Raw genomic sequence first — 13042 nt, 5'->3', positions numbered from 1 at the left:
GTTTCCGGTACGCCAGTAACGGTTGCGGTAACACGGCATGCTAAAGTTGTCTATTGAAGCCGCCCAGCCGTACAGCGCACTCAGTTTTAACGCGTTAGACAGCGTTAGAGCGAACGTTCTTACGAGACTCTGCGTACGTTGTCACTAAATCAGGATTGACCAAGAGGGTTGTGACATCACGCACGGAGCTGTGGAATGAAAATGATTAAAACTCGAATTAAATTCTGACTGTGAGGTCGAAGCATGACTTAATGTCACTATGACATATAAGGTTGTCAAATAGATTGATTACGCCGGAAAAAAAATCGGGAATTAGTAAGGAATGACCGCGACCGTTGGGTCGCGAGTCAGACGCGCTGCCGATAGGCCACTGCGGCACGTTCGATCGACTTGGTTAAGGTGAGACCCTGCCTTGTGATATCACATCTACTGATGTTCACTAATGACTGTTTATTTATAAATATGAAATAATTAAGAAAAAGTACCAAATAACCATAACGCAATCGCGCCGTACTCTTAAGGTGGAGGCAAAGTGTCCCCCTAAATTTTTGTCTGCTCGTTGCCGATTCCGCTTCTTCGTGGAACCTTTCGGCTGTCTCATCATTACCGGATGTAGGTGCGTAGGCGTCTACAACCTTCAATATATGCGTCTTATTGCGATTAGTTTCAATGACTGCCACTTGTAATCGTACCATTCATCTATTGCTCATAAAGACCTGGCATAACTAGGTGGATGTGTACACCGTAAGGGTATCACCAGCGCCGAGTGAAAGCTATGACGTCACTCCACCGCCGCGGCTGAAGCCGAGTGCTCGCCTCTGTTTCTCACCCGCCGTGGTGGCTCAATGGTTAAGGCGCTCGTCTACAGAGTCGCAGTACCCGGGTTCGGACCCGACCGCGGCGGCCGCGTTTCGATGGAGGCGAAACGCAAAGGCGCCCGTCGGCTGTGCGATGTCAGTGCAGGTTAAAGATACCCACGTGGTCGAAATTATTCCGGAGCCCTCCACTACGGCACACCTGCCGCGGTGGCTCAGTCGCTAGGGTTGGTTGTTGGTTGCTGGGAAAAGGAAATGGCGCAGGATCTGTCTCGCATCTCGGCGGACACCTGATGCAAGCCGCAAGGGAAGGGATAAAGGAAGGAATGAGAAAAAAAAGAGGTGGCGTAGTGGAGGGCTCCGGAATAATTACGACCACCTCGTGTCTTTAACGTGCACTGACTTCCCACAGCACAGGGGCCGGCGCCTTATCACCGGCGGTATCGTTGCTAAACCGTCGTCGTCGCTTCAGAAGATGCGGTTGTTGCGACGCGCGTCCTTTCTTTCAATCTTGCCTCTCGTATCTCTCTTAACTCTCCTACTCTCTCCACGTGGCAGCGATTGTGGCTCAGCTTGAGCCAGTGGGCAGGCACGTGCACTTTCCCCTTTCATTCTTCCAGCAATCTCACCAACAACAACGCCCTGGTCAGATACGCGATGAGTGAAGATGTGCAATGCGAGCGCACCTACTCAGAACCACATCAGTAATTAGAGGCGACACGCGAAAGGCTCGGTTATGGGTCCCCCAGATATCTGAGACAGTTACTGCGCCGTTTCCTTTCTTCAAAAGCTAATTTGCATTTCATTTTACACCGCGGCGGCTGCGTTTTTATGGAAGCAAAACGCTAATGTACCCGTGTGCTGAGCGATGTCAGTGCTTGTTAAAGATCCCCAGGTGGTCGAAATTATTCCGGAGGCCTCCACTACAGCACCTGTTTCTTCCTCTCTTCTTTGGCTCCCTCCTTTATCTCTTCTATTACGGCGTGTTTCACGTGTCCAACGATATATGAGACAGATAGTGCGCCATTTCTTTTCCCCAAAAAGCAATTATTGATATTATTATTTCATTTTACAGGCTACAGATCCCGAAGTTTTAGCATTGTACAATTGGTTTTGAGGGAGAGGAAACGGGGCAGTATCTGTCTCGCATGTCGGCTGACACCTGAACAGCGCCTGAACTCTGACGAGGCCTGGTTGACCAAACAATAGCGAACCCGTTTAACCTGTGCATGGCTATCACGTACTCACTAGGTTTAACCGGTGCTAGGCCACCAGCAGTTTTAAAGCGAAAGCTTTACTGGCCACGAACTTGCGATTTCGCCGTGGCGGTGCTCCGAGGAGGCACATGACGTCACAACGCGCGCCTCGCAGCGGAGCTGGACCGGTCTGGCCGGGCCGGACCGGCAGCGGCTGGTGCACTCGGCGCGAAATAGAGGCAAGCTCCAAGTCTCCGCCAGTGCGGGCAGAGTACACCGAAGCCGCCGAACGCGTCGGCGGTCAAGCGCAGTTAGAGTTTAGAGGGTCTCGCTTTGGCCGAAGTGGCGTCGCCGTGCAGCGCGCGCGTTACGCCGGAATATAAACGCGCCTTAACGGAGCCTGCGTTTAACCGCTAGCTAAAGTTTTCGGTGGCCGCATCTATGGGACCACTGAAACCCCCGCACACTCACTGAATAAAAAGTTGGCAGTGGCTTAGCTCAGCTATACCAGGATGTACGTAGCGCTCTAGAGGTACGTTTCCCTGGCTGAGCTTGTTTTTCGGAAACTCGAATGGTGTGATCAGTCACACGACGGGCCTTCACATCCTCTTCTGTTGGTTCCCGTCGACCGACGCCATCCATAGGCTACATCTTGGCGGCTATGCGCCGTCTATTATGCTCGGCAGTCTGGCATCTCCGTTTGGCAAGGCGTTCCTCTCTGTTCGGGCGTCTCCGCTGCTCTCTTCACCTTCTGACGCTCATTCTCTCTTTGTCGAGTAGCTAACAGCCAGACGACAACCTCAGGATCGGAAGAGTTAGGGCGCGTTCACACTTCTCCAATCACCCGACGAGGGAAAAGCGGATTCGCTCGCAGGAAAAACTAGGGCCCGTTCACATCTGTTGACGCCCGGGCGAGGCGGAACCGCCACGCCGCTGCTGTTTCTCGCTTTTCCACACACTTCCCGGCCACCACGTCACCGCACGCGCGTACGCAGATATGGTTAGGAAAGAGCATAAATCGATGATGTCTGTGTACCATAACCGTATGCACGCTTACGTACGCAAACATGATCACATTCCCATTTTTAGTTCAGCGTATGCAAACACACTCGCAAAGAAACACCCATCCTAGTGGCGCCATCTGCTTGTCAGGACGGGAACTAGTACTGTCAACAAAACCGGCGCTCCTCTTAAGCCGAGTAGAGGCAGAATCGTCACACTAAATAAAAAATAAAGCAAATTTATCACGTATACGTTTACTTAAAGGTGAGGTGAGACGAAGCAATGGACCGGTGTCCCATTTATGGCCTGTGAACGCGCTGAAAAAAGCCGCGACAACGACGAATTCATTCCGAGGCGAGGGGTCGTGCGTCGAAGGGCGCCGCCTTGTTTGTCGCGGCGAAGGCGGCGGCGAACGCGAAAAATTTGGGTCCAGCCCAAACGCCGTCGCCGCGCTGCTTTCCGCCTTCGTCGGCGTCGAAAGCGGCCGAATTCGCTTCGCTCGCCGGATTTTTGGACAAGTGTGAACGCGCCCTTAGTCTTCTCTTGTCTATAACGCTGTTTAGTAGCGGCGGACTATCTCCTCTGCAGTCATGTCAAACATTGTGACACAGAAGCCCATTACATCTCCGCCTTTTACACGCAATGCTCCGCATGCGACGCGCGGTTCGGTTGGCAGAGCGGCGTGTGGCGAGGCGGCCACGAAGCACGCGGCGCAGCGCTGGGGTCTGTCTGGTTGCCATCCATGGTACCGGCGCATGCCCACAACTGCCCATCCGCGTGACGTCACGCTCGGCGTCGACGGTGGAGGGGGCACGCGTCCGCGGCGGTGGCGAAGCGCAAGCCGCACCTTGCTCTTCTCCGGTTGCCATGGTAACGGCGCATGCGCACAACTGTCCTCTCCCATGTACCGCGAAATGCTCGACTTATTGTAGCTCCCGCTTCAACGAAAAACCTGTGTCCGAGGCTCGGCATCGAACCAGGGCCTTTGGCGTTTGAGGCGGAGACGCTACCACTCCCCCACAAGGCTCAAGCTTTAACCGTGAACAAAGGCGCATCTAGTGAATGTACTCTTCCGATGCAGAAGTCTCCGCGCTTTCGCTGTGTATATACTTGTCTAACAGAGCTAGACCATAACCAATTTTTGTGTGTGGGCGATAGCGTGTTCTGAATGATTATGGTGGGAGCACTTTGCTATTATAATAATATCGTGGGAGCACCCTCGCCCCTCCACCTCCCAGGAGTGCTCTGCTGTGCGACTCCCTCGCCGCCCTCAGTCCACTGCAATCCATAGGCCGCGGTATCCCACTAGTGCGGGACATTCACTCCCTCATCGAGAGCTTCGCGCAGAAAGGTTGTGCCGTGCGTGCACAGTGGGTGCCCGGTCACTGCGGCATCGCCGGCAACGAAAAAGCTCACGGCCTGGCGACCGCCGCACATAAACTACCTCCCAGCTGCCTGCCCCTTGCGCTGGAGGAGGAGGAGGAGGAAAAACATTTATTCAGAGCACAAAAACTGGGTGGGTTCAGTACGAGAACCCATTGGTAGTCATCATAATCCAGCCCCTCTCAACCAGCAATTTCTGGTCGAGTGGACTGTGGCTATGAAGGGTTGCCTCCCAGCGCTCATGAGTCGGATCGGGATTGCTGTCCAAGTCTGGGTTTTCTTGACATTCCCAAACCGCGTGAAAGAGTCTGCCAACTGCTCCAAAGAAGGGGCAGGACGAATTGTAGGTTTCTGGGTACCATTTACTCATTAGGTAGGGATTGGGCAGAGTATTAGTTTGTAGTCGCCTGATTATGTGCTCTTCATATTTACTTAGGGTTTTGTGAGGAATAGGATATTCCCTTCTTGTGATCTTATAGTACTCCGTAATTTCTGCGTAGCTTAGTAAGGGTGAGGGGTTGTCAACTATGTCAGAGAGAGGCTGCGTGCCAGATGCTCGGAGGAGGAGAGCTCGAGCAGCTGTGTTGGCCGCCTCATTGCCCGTCGTTGAGAGGTGCCCTGGCGTCCAGAAGGTCTGGATGTTGGAAGGATTAGACCTTTCCAAAATTTCCCAACACGCAGCGCCAACGCGGCCTCTGAGGTAATTGCGTACCGCTGCTTGTGAGTCGGACATAACCGTTGCCTCGCTGTTCTTTGATATCGCTAGTGCGATAGCTGCTTCTTCAGCCGATGTGGTATCCACCGCTTGGATAATGCTGCTTGCAATGATATCCCCCCGGGGTGAAACTGCTGCAATTGCCGCGACTCCGTTAACGGGTCCAGCCGCATCGACGTAGATCGTGTCCTTGTTTCCATCCCAGCGCTTAGAGAGGTGTCTAGCTCTGGCTAGTCTCCGTCCTCTGTTATATTCCTCATCCATGCGTTTTGGTATGGGGTGAGTCGTAATGTGTGATCTAATCTGCATGGGCATGTCAATCTTGTCAGCGACTTCCCGGGGTGGACTGATTCTCAGCTTCTGTAATATTTTCCTGCCAGGCTTAGATGTTGAGAGCCTGACAATTTGATTTACACGGTGGGCCTCTATTAGTTCGTCGATGGTGTTATGGATCCCCAGCTGTAGTAAGCGCTTAGTGGATGTGCATAAAGGGAGTCCCAGCGCCGTCTTAACTGCCTTTCGAATAATAACATCTAGTTGGTCTTTCTCCTTTTTTGCTAAGCCGTAAGTACGGGGTGGCGTGTGTTAGTTTAGAGAGAATGAAAGCCTGAACTAATCTTAGGGCCTCCTTCTCTCTTAGCCCACTTCTTTTCTTGATTACCCGGAGTAGCATTCTAGAGACTTGTTCGGAATAGGCTTCGAGCTGTCTGATAGTAGTGGTGTTAGTGTTGCCGCTGGGTATGATGGCTCCCAGGATCTTGATCTCTTTCTTGATCGGAATGCTCAAACCCTAGACCGTAATGGCGACAGAGGGAGTGGACGGCAAAAGCCCCGTATTCTGCCTCTTGCCACGGTCGATCAGGAGTAACTCTGATTTCTCGAGAGAGCACGTTAACCCATGCCTCGCCGCATGCTGGCACACGACATTCGCTGCTTCCTGAAGCCGGCCTTGAATTTCCCCTTCATTACCGCTGCAACACCAGATCGTAATGTCGTCGGCGTATATAGCGTGCTCAATGCCTTGGATGCGGTCTAGCTTCTCTGGTAGCCCACGCATGGCCAGGTTGAAGACAAGCGGAGACAAGACAGCTCCCTGCGGGGTGCCCTTGGAACCTAGATTGAACGGAGAGGAGGACCGATCACCAATACTTATTGACGCTTTTCTATTGGAGAGAAAGTTCCTCTCGTAATTATATGTGCGGTAACCACAGTTCATGCTGTTAAGCTCATCCAGTATTCCCTGGTGGTTGACATTGTCAAATGCCCCTTTTAAATCGAGCGCAAGGATGGCCTTGACCTGACATCTGCCGGGGTTGTCCAGAATATCCGGAGGATGTGCGTGCGGTTATCCAGGACCATCTCCGATAGCAGCACCCCGACCCACGCATCGCAGGAGGAGAGCGCATTGACAGCATCACCGGCTGTCGCGCACTTACGCGGTCGCCGCGTGCAATGATCCTCCGCGCGCGCATTGGCTGCGTGTGGCCCGGGGAACGACGGGTGCGTCACGGAATCGCGACGAGTGATGCGTGTGACGGATGCGGTGCAGTGGAAACACTAGAACACCTGCTCCTTCACTGTGCTGCGTTCGCCGATGCTCGTCGCGATATGCTTGGGGCCTATATGGCGCTGGCATACTATCAGACTCCCTAAAGACGCTATAGTGGCCGCAGGGCAGTGCGCGCACCCGTGAGCGAACCTTGGTGAGCCTCTGTGCATTCCTCGACCAGACGGGCTTGACGTCCCATCTGTTCTCCGCCAGGTAGTTACACGCAGAAACCGAACGCTTCGCGAGTTCTAATTTGGACGATCAACAACTGGACGCCCGACTCCAGTTGTAGCCAGCACAGTGCTGTGCGCGTGTGTTTTAATTGCTCCATCATAAACTAATCACGTGAACAACCTGGACACATTTCTTATTGTGTAAAAAGTTTGTGTATATTACCTCTCCCCTATCCTCTCTTCCTGTACCCACACCTCTTTCATTTCATTTCTCCATTCTGCCTGCTATCCTTTATTTCCGCTGCCCCAGCTCAGGTGCTTCAGTATCGATGGCAGATGCCGGGGCTAGCAAAAATATTTTCCTTTCTTTTTACTATTATTTTAACAAATACCCACTACCACCACCATGTGGCCGAAATTTTTCCGGTGCCCTCCACTACGGCACCTCTTTCTGTCTTTCTTCTTTCCCCTCAACCTTACTCCCCTTATGGCGCGTTCCGGGTGTCATTAGTTTTTGAAGCAAAAGATTAATGGGGCTAGCAGCGGCGCGTTTTGCGCACGCCGGATTTTTACCATCAGCCGACCTTCAGCCGAAACATAGTAGCTGCGCCGCGCGCCATCGCCGGGCGCGGTTAGGGTGTCCACCAATATATGTGAGGAAGTTACTGCGCCATTTCCTTTCCACAAAAGATATTTGCGAAACCAACCTTGAATTTTTTCGAAAGCAAAGGAAAGGCGCATAGCTGGTCCCCTGGGACAGTGGACACCTCAGTTGGGGTTTAACCTTTGCAGCGGTAGTGAGAGATGAGCGCTACATGCGTTGGAATTCACCGCGTTCTAGCAGAAACGCGTTACTGAAGCTATAGACCGTCAGCGTTCATTGCGTTCTTTGCCGTTGGCGTTGACAACGTTCTAGACTTCCATGATTTTGAGGGAAGGAAGGCGCAGAACTGGCTCCCCGGGACAGTGGACGCCGCAATCGCGCTTTGAGGAACGTAGTCGTGGTTTGAGAGATGTGGTCTGCATGCATTAGCGCTGACAACGTTGCGGCAGACATGCGGCACTGCAGCAATAGGCCGCAGCGTTCATTGGGGTGACCAACCTCTCGCGATCAACCATTAATTTAACTGCCACCTGCCAGGCTGGCAGGGCCGAACAGAGTCAAGGTTACAGACGCCAAGCCGTGTCTATAGTTTCCCGGTGCCCCACATCTTTCGCTCTCTAACTAGGTTTAGCAATAGTTGAACCGCTGCTAATTTTGTTTGTTCACTGGCGTTGACGTCCACAACGTTCTCAACTCCGATGATTTTGAGGAAAGGAAGGGCTTATAACTGGCTGCCTGGGTCAATGGACGCCTCAATCGCGCTTGGAGGTACAAGTGGCGGTGGTGATGAGAGAGATGTGAGCTGCTTGCATTAGCGCCGACGTTGTTGCAGACTCGCGGCACTGCAGCAATAGGCCGCAGCGTTCATTGGGTGACCAACCTCACGCGATCAACCATTAACTGCCACCTTCCATGGTGGCAGGGCGGGCACGCTGCCTATCCAGTGTGCGGAACACACTCAACGTTACACACTGCAAGGCGCGTCCATTTGCCCTATACACCACTGCTTTCGCTCTCTAACCAGGTTCGGCAGTACTTATACCGCATAATTTTTCTTTACGTTTGGCCAAACAGAAACTGCATATATGTTAACAGTTTGATGCAACGACTAGAAAAGTACGTGGTTCGTGACAGTGAGGGCCATTTTTTTAAATAGATTCTTAAGCTTAAGTTCCAAGGCAACAAACGATCTTTCCACGCTTTATGCGCCAACAGAAACGGCATGCTGGCGCGGATATCAGTGCTATCAGCTCTGTCTGCACTACAGGTTCCACTATTTATGGACGACATCTCGATACCCGTTAAAGTCTGGACATGCGCACCCATTTTCCGCCACAGTGTTCTGGGAACGCAGTAAATCTGCGAGTGCGAGGCGCCAGTGAGCCAAACCAGCGGAGTACGGCTAGAAATGCTATGAAAACTGAAAATTGCATTTTTGGGGAAAGGAAATGGCCCACTATCTCTCTCACATATCGGCGGACACCTGAACCGCGCCGTAAGGGAAGGGATAATAGGGGGAGTGAAAGAATAAAGGAAGAAAGAGGTGCCGTAGCGGAGGCTCAGGAATAATTTACACCACCTGCGGACCTTTAATGTGCACTGACATCGCACAGCACTCGGGTGCCTTAGCGTTTTGCCTCCATAAAAACGCAGCCTCGGCGGTCGGGTTCGAACCTGGGAACTCAGAATCAGCAGCTGAGTGCCCTAGTCCAGAGTTCCCGGGCTAGAAATGCTTTCGCACTAAAATATTAGCTGTGGTTCAAACGGGCTGAACCTAGCAAGGCGAGCGAAAGCACGGTTAAGGTAATTAATTAACTAATAACTATTAATTAATGAAAAACTGGCAGTAACTACTCAGCTCAGGTATGCCAGGATACATAGCGAGAGCTGCAGTTCCCCCCTGGTCTTCAGTCGTCGTTAATTATGATGATTTGGTTGCAATTGCTTCACCGGGATTTTCTTGCGAAGGAACCATGCGAGCTGCTATGCGCCGCTTGTTACGCTCCGCCTCTTGGCGTCTCCGCTTGGCAAGACGTTCTCTTTGCTAACGCGTCTCCGACGCTCGTTTAGCCTTCTGATGTTCATTATTTCTCTCCAGAGCGGCCAAGTGCCAGGCGACGACTTCTGAGTCCGAAGGATTGGCCTTTTCTGGACGATACCGCCGCATAGCGGCACCTGGAGTCTCCTTTTAGTCACCCATACGACGCGACTGCGATACACCGAGTCGTATCACCTCAGGTTTTATTGGGAAAGCAATACTGCTCGATGTTTATGCTCTTGGCCGTCGTCCAGGAGAATCCACCATTGACCTTTAGCGTGACCTATGTGTGAGGTCATGCCAGCTGTGAAAAACCGGCCCCCATATCTCGGCTTGTGGCAGTCGTCCCAGCGAATCCTCCACTGTATGTCGGATTATGTGTATAAGGTGAAGCTGCAACGATGTGCTGCAGCTAAGAAGCGGCGGCGTGCGGAAGAAACTGATGAAGAGCGGGAACAACGTTTAGCTAAACGGCATGCATATTATACTGGTTATGGAGAGCGCGAAAGAGACGCAACGACGACAGAACGAAGCAAGCAAGAGACAACGCGCTCAAGAGACGCCAGAAGAACGCGCCGCAAGACTCAAGAAGCGTTGTAACGCAGATGCGGCTAAAAGAAGTACACCTCCCTTAGTGACTCTTCAACTTCAGAAGAGACCGCTTTGAATTCTCGAGAGCGTCGGAATGAGACGCTGCGTAGACGACGTGTCGAGGAAACGAAGCTTTCGCAATTCGACTTGGGTTAACCAGAGCTAAACCACAGACAATTTTTTTTTTTTACACACATCCGCGCATACGCAGTTTATCCACAAGACACCACACGCAGCCGCGCCGGCGGCCAAGCTCTAACCTCATGCGCCGCGCACCTGCTGCCCTTCTCTGGTTGCCGCGCATGCGCATTCACGCGCGGCGGCGGCGGCGGGAAAATTGGAACATTCGTTTTTGGGGAAATGAAATGGCGCAGTATCTTTCTCACATATCGGCCGACACCTGAACCGCGCCGTAAGGGAAGTGATAAAGGAGGGAGTGAAAGAAGGAAGGAAGAAAGAGGTGCCGTAGTGGAGGGCTCCGGAATACTTTCGACCTCGTGGGGATCTTTAACGTGCAGTTGCATCGCACAGCACACGGGTGCCTTAGCGTTTCCCCCTCCATCGAGACGCAGCCGCCGCAGTCAGGTTCGAACCAGGGAACTCCAGATGAGCAGCCGAGCGCCTAACCACTGAGCCACCGCGGCAGGTGCGTTGGCGGCGGGCGTAGTCGGTTCAGCGCGGCTCCTCGCGCGGCGGCGACGAACTCCTACATCATGCGCCGCGCAACTGCTGCTCCTCTCTGGTTTCGCGCATGCGCACTATCGGCGTCCCAGGCTCGCGGTGAAATGCTTGACTGGGTAGCGTAGTGTGGCTCTCGCTACAAACATTATTGTCAAGCAGGATTGTCTCGGCGTAGGTGGGTTCCTCAGTCCAGGGCCCCAGTGGCCTTTGCAGTCTTGCGAGCCCTGTCAATGAGCTTGAGCTGTTCTTCAGGCTTCGAGCAGGACAGCGCAGCCTCCCACTGCTCCGGTGTTGGTGGGTTTTTATTGCCGCTGTCTGCTTTTCTAACAGGTCCATGTTACGTGATAAAGCGTTGAGTGTTCCCCGCAGGGTCGCAGAGCGGGCACTTGCTGTCATATGTTGAAGGATACACTTTGCTTAGTAAACTAAGATTGGGGCATGTATTAGTCTGCAGTTGTCACCAGGCAACTGACTACTCTCTGCCAAGCTTTTTGTGGGGAGGAGGGTAAATCCTCCTGAGGGCCTTTTGGTGTTCCAAGATGGCTTCATACTGTCCCGTGACTGCGTCCAGTTCCCCTTCCGTGTGCGCCTCCCGGTGGGCATATGCTCTGGCGATGGCATCCGCACGTTGGTTCCTTTTTACAGCCTTGTTGCCTTGTGTCCACGTGATCAACCATCGCGTAAAACTGACTGTTCTCGCCTTGAGTATGCGGATGGCCGCAGTGTATATGCGTCCACTGCTGTATCTACACGCCGTTTGCGAGTCTGTAGTTATGTGTGCATGGGGCTCCTCGCCCTGGTTGGTGATGGCGAGTGCGACTGCTGCTTCCTCAGCCTCGAGGATGCTGTCGATTTTGATCGAAGCGCAGTTAATTTCGCTGAGCTGAACATCCACCACGCTGGCTACCGAGCCGTATCGCTCTCTGTATGTGGTTGCGTCAACGTATAATACGTCTCTTTTCCGGCGAAGCTTCTTTCGTGGGCTTCCGATCTTGCCTTTCTTCTTGCCATGTGTATATCTGGATGCATGTTTCTCGAAATTGTACTGACCTCAATGATCCCCCTGATTTCTTTCGGTACGCTGGCTGTGCTGTTGATTTCTCTCAAAGCATTCCTTATGCCCAGTAAACGCAGCATGTTTATGCCTGTTCGGGACCGCAGGAGTCTGCTTTTCTGCGCGAGATGATGGGCCTCGACATATTCTTGTAGCTGTGTTGTTTATGCCCAGTTTAAGGAATTTCTCCGTCGAAGTGTTGGCCGGCAGTCGGAGAGCGGATTTGTATGTTTTCCTAAGAATTGCCTCTAATTGTTCCTTCTCTTGCTGGAGCCGTGTTTGGTAGGAGATGCTGTACAATATCCTACTGACCACGATGTGTCCTCCTCGTTCATACCGCTTCTTATTTTGGAAAATTCGTGCATTCATCCTTGTGATCTATGCGGTGGTATTTGCTAACAGTCTGATTGTGGGATCTATACGATGGTTACTCTGTGTCCACACGCCAAGTATCTAACTCTCGATACTTCAGGAATCAACATTTCCCCTATTTAGATGTCAATGGAGTTTTGCAGATCATACCCTTTTCTGTAGACTCTGAGCACCTAGGATTTTTCAGGGGAAAATGCAAGTCCGCAGTGCTGCTCGTATGCGTTCACCATGTCGGCTGCTCACTGAAGAAGGTCTTGTTTTTGTCCTAGAGATCCCCTCGTCACCCAGGTTGTGATATCGTCTGCGTGGGTGGCATGGCTGGTTCTTTCAATTTATTCGAGCTTCCTTGTTAGGCCAATCATAACAATGTTAAAAAAACAGGGGATATCACACAGCCTTGCGATGTTCCTTTTTTGGGGGAGAAGGTGTAAGTCCTGATTCCTCCTATTCCAATGGTAGTGGTTCTGTTGCTGAGGAAGGGTTTTACATAGTTGTATATTCTCTGCCCGCAACCCAGGTTGCTGAGCCCCTCCAGCACAGCCCTGTGACTTATGTTGTCGAAGGCCACTTTAAGGTCGAGAACTAGCAAGACGTTTTCTCCATATTTTGGGACATTATTAAGCACCTCCTCCTTGATCTGTAGGAGAACGTCTTGTGCTGACAGGTATTTTCGGAATCCAATCATAGTGTGCGGCATGAGTTTGTTATCTTCAAGGTCGGCTTGCAACCTGCGATGAGCAACTCTCTCTTATACTTTTCCCAAGCATAAGTTAACGAAATGGGTCTAAGATTTTCTATGTTGTGAGTCTTTCCGGGCTTCCAAATCATTACTATTTCACATGTCTCCAGTCTTTCGGGATGGTCCCCTG

The 13042-nt window shown here is 52.1% G+C and overlaps 1 pseudogene; it reads right to left on the bottom strand.

Moving 5' to 3' along the window:
• Window positions 1-10931: 10931 nt before the first annotated feature.
• Window positions 10932-11776, bottom strand: LOC144102146 (uncharacterized; annotated as a pseudogene).
• Between the last annotated feature and the right edge of the window lie 1266 nt (window positions 11777-13042).

The sequence above is a fragment of the Amblyomma americanum genome, chromosome 8 (genome assembly GCF_052857255.1).
Source record: "Amblyomma americanum isolate KBUSLIRL-KWMA chromosome 8, ASM5285725v1, whole genome shotgun sequence".
NCBI lineage: Eukaryota > Metazoa > Arthropoda > Arachnida > Ixodida > Ixodidae > Amblyomma > Amblyomma americanum.
This window is presented reverse-complemented; position numbering and strand designations above follow the sequence as displayed.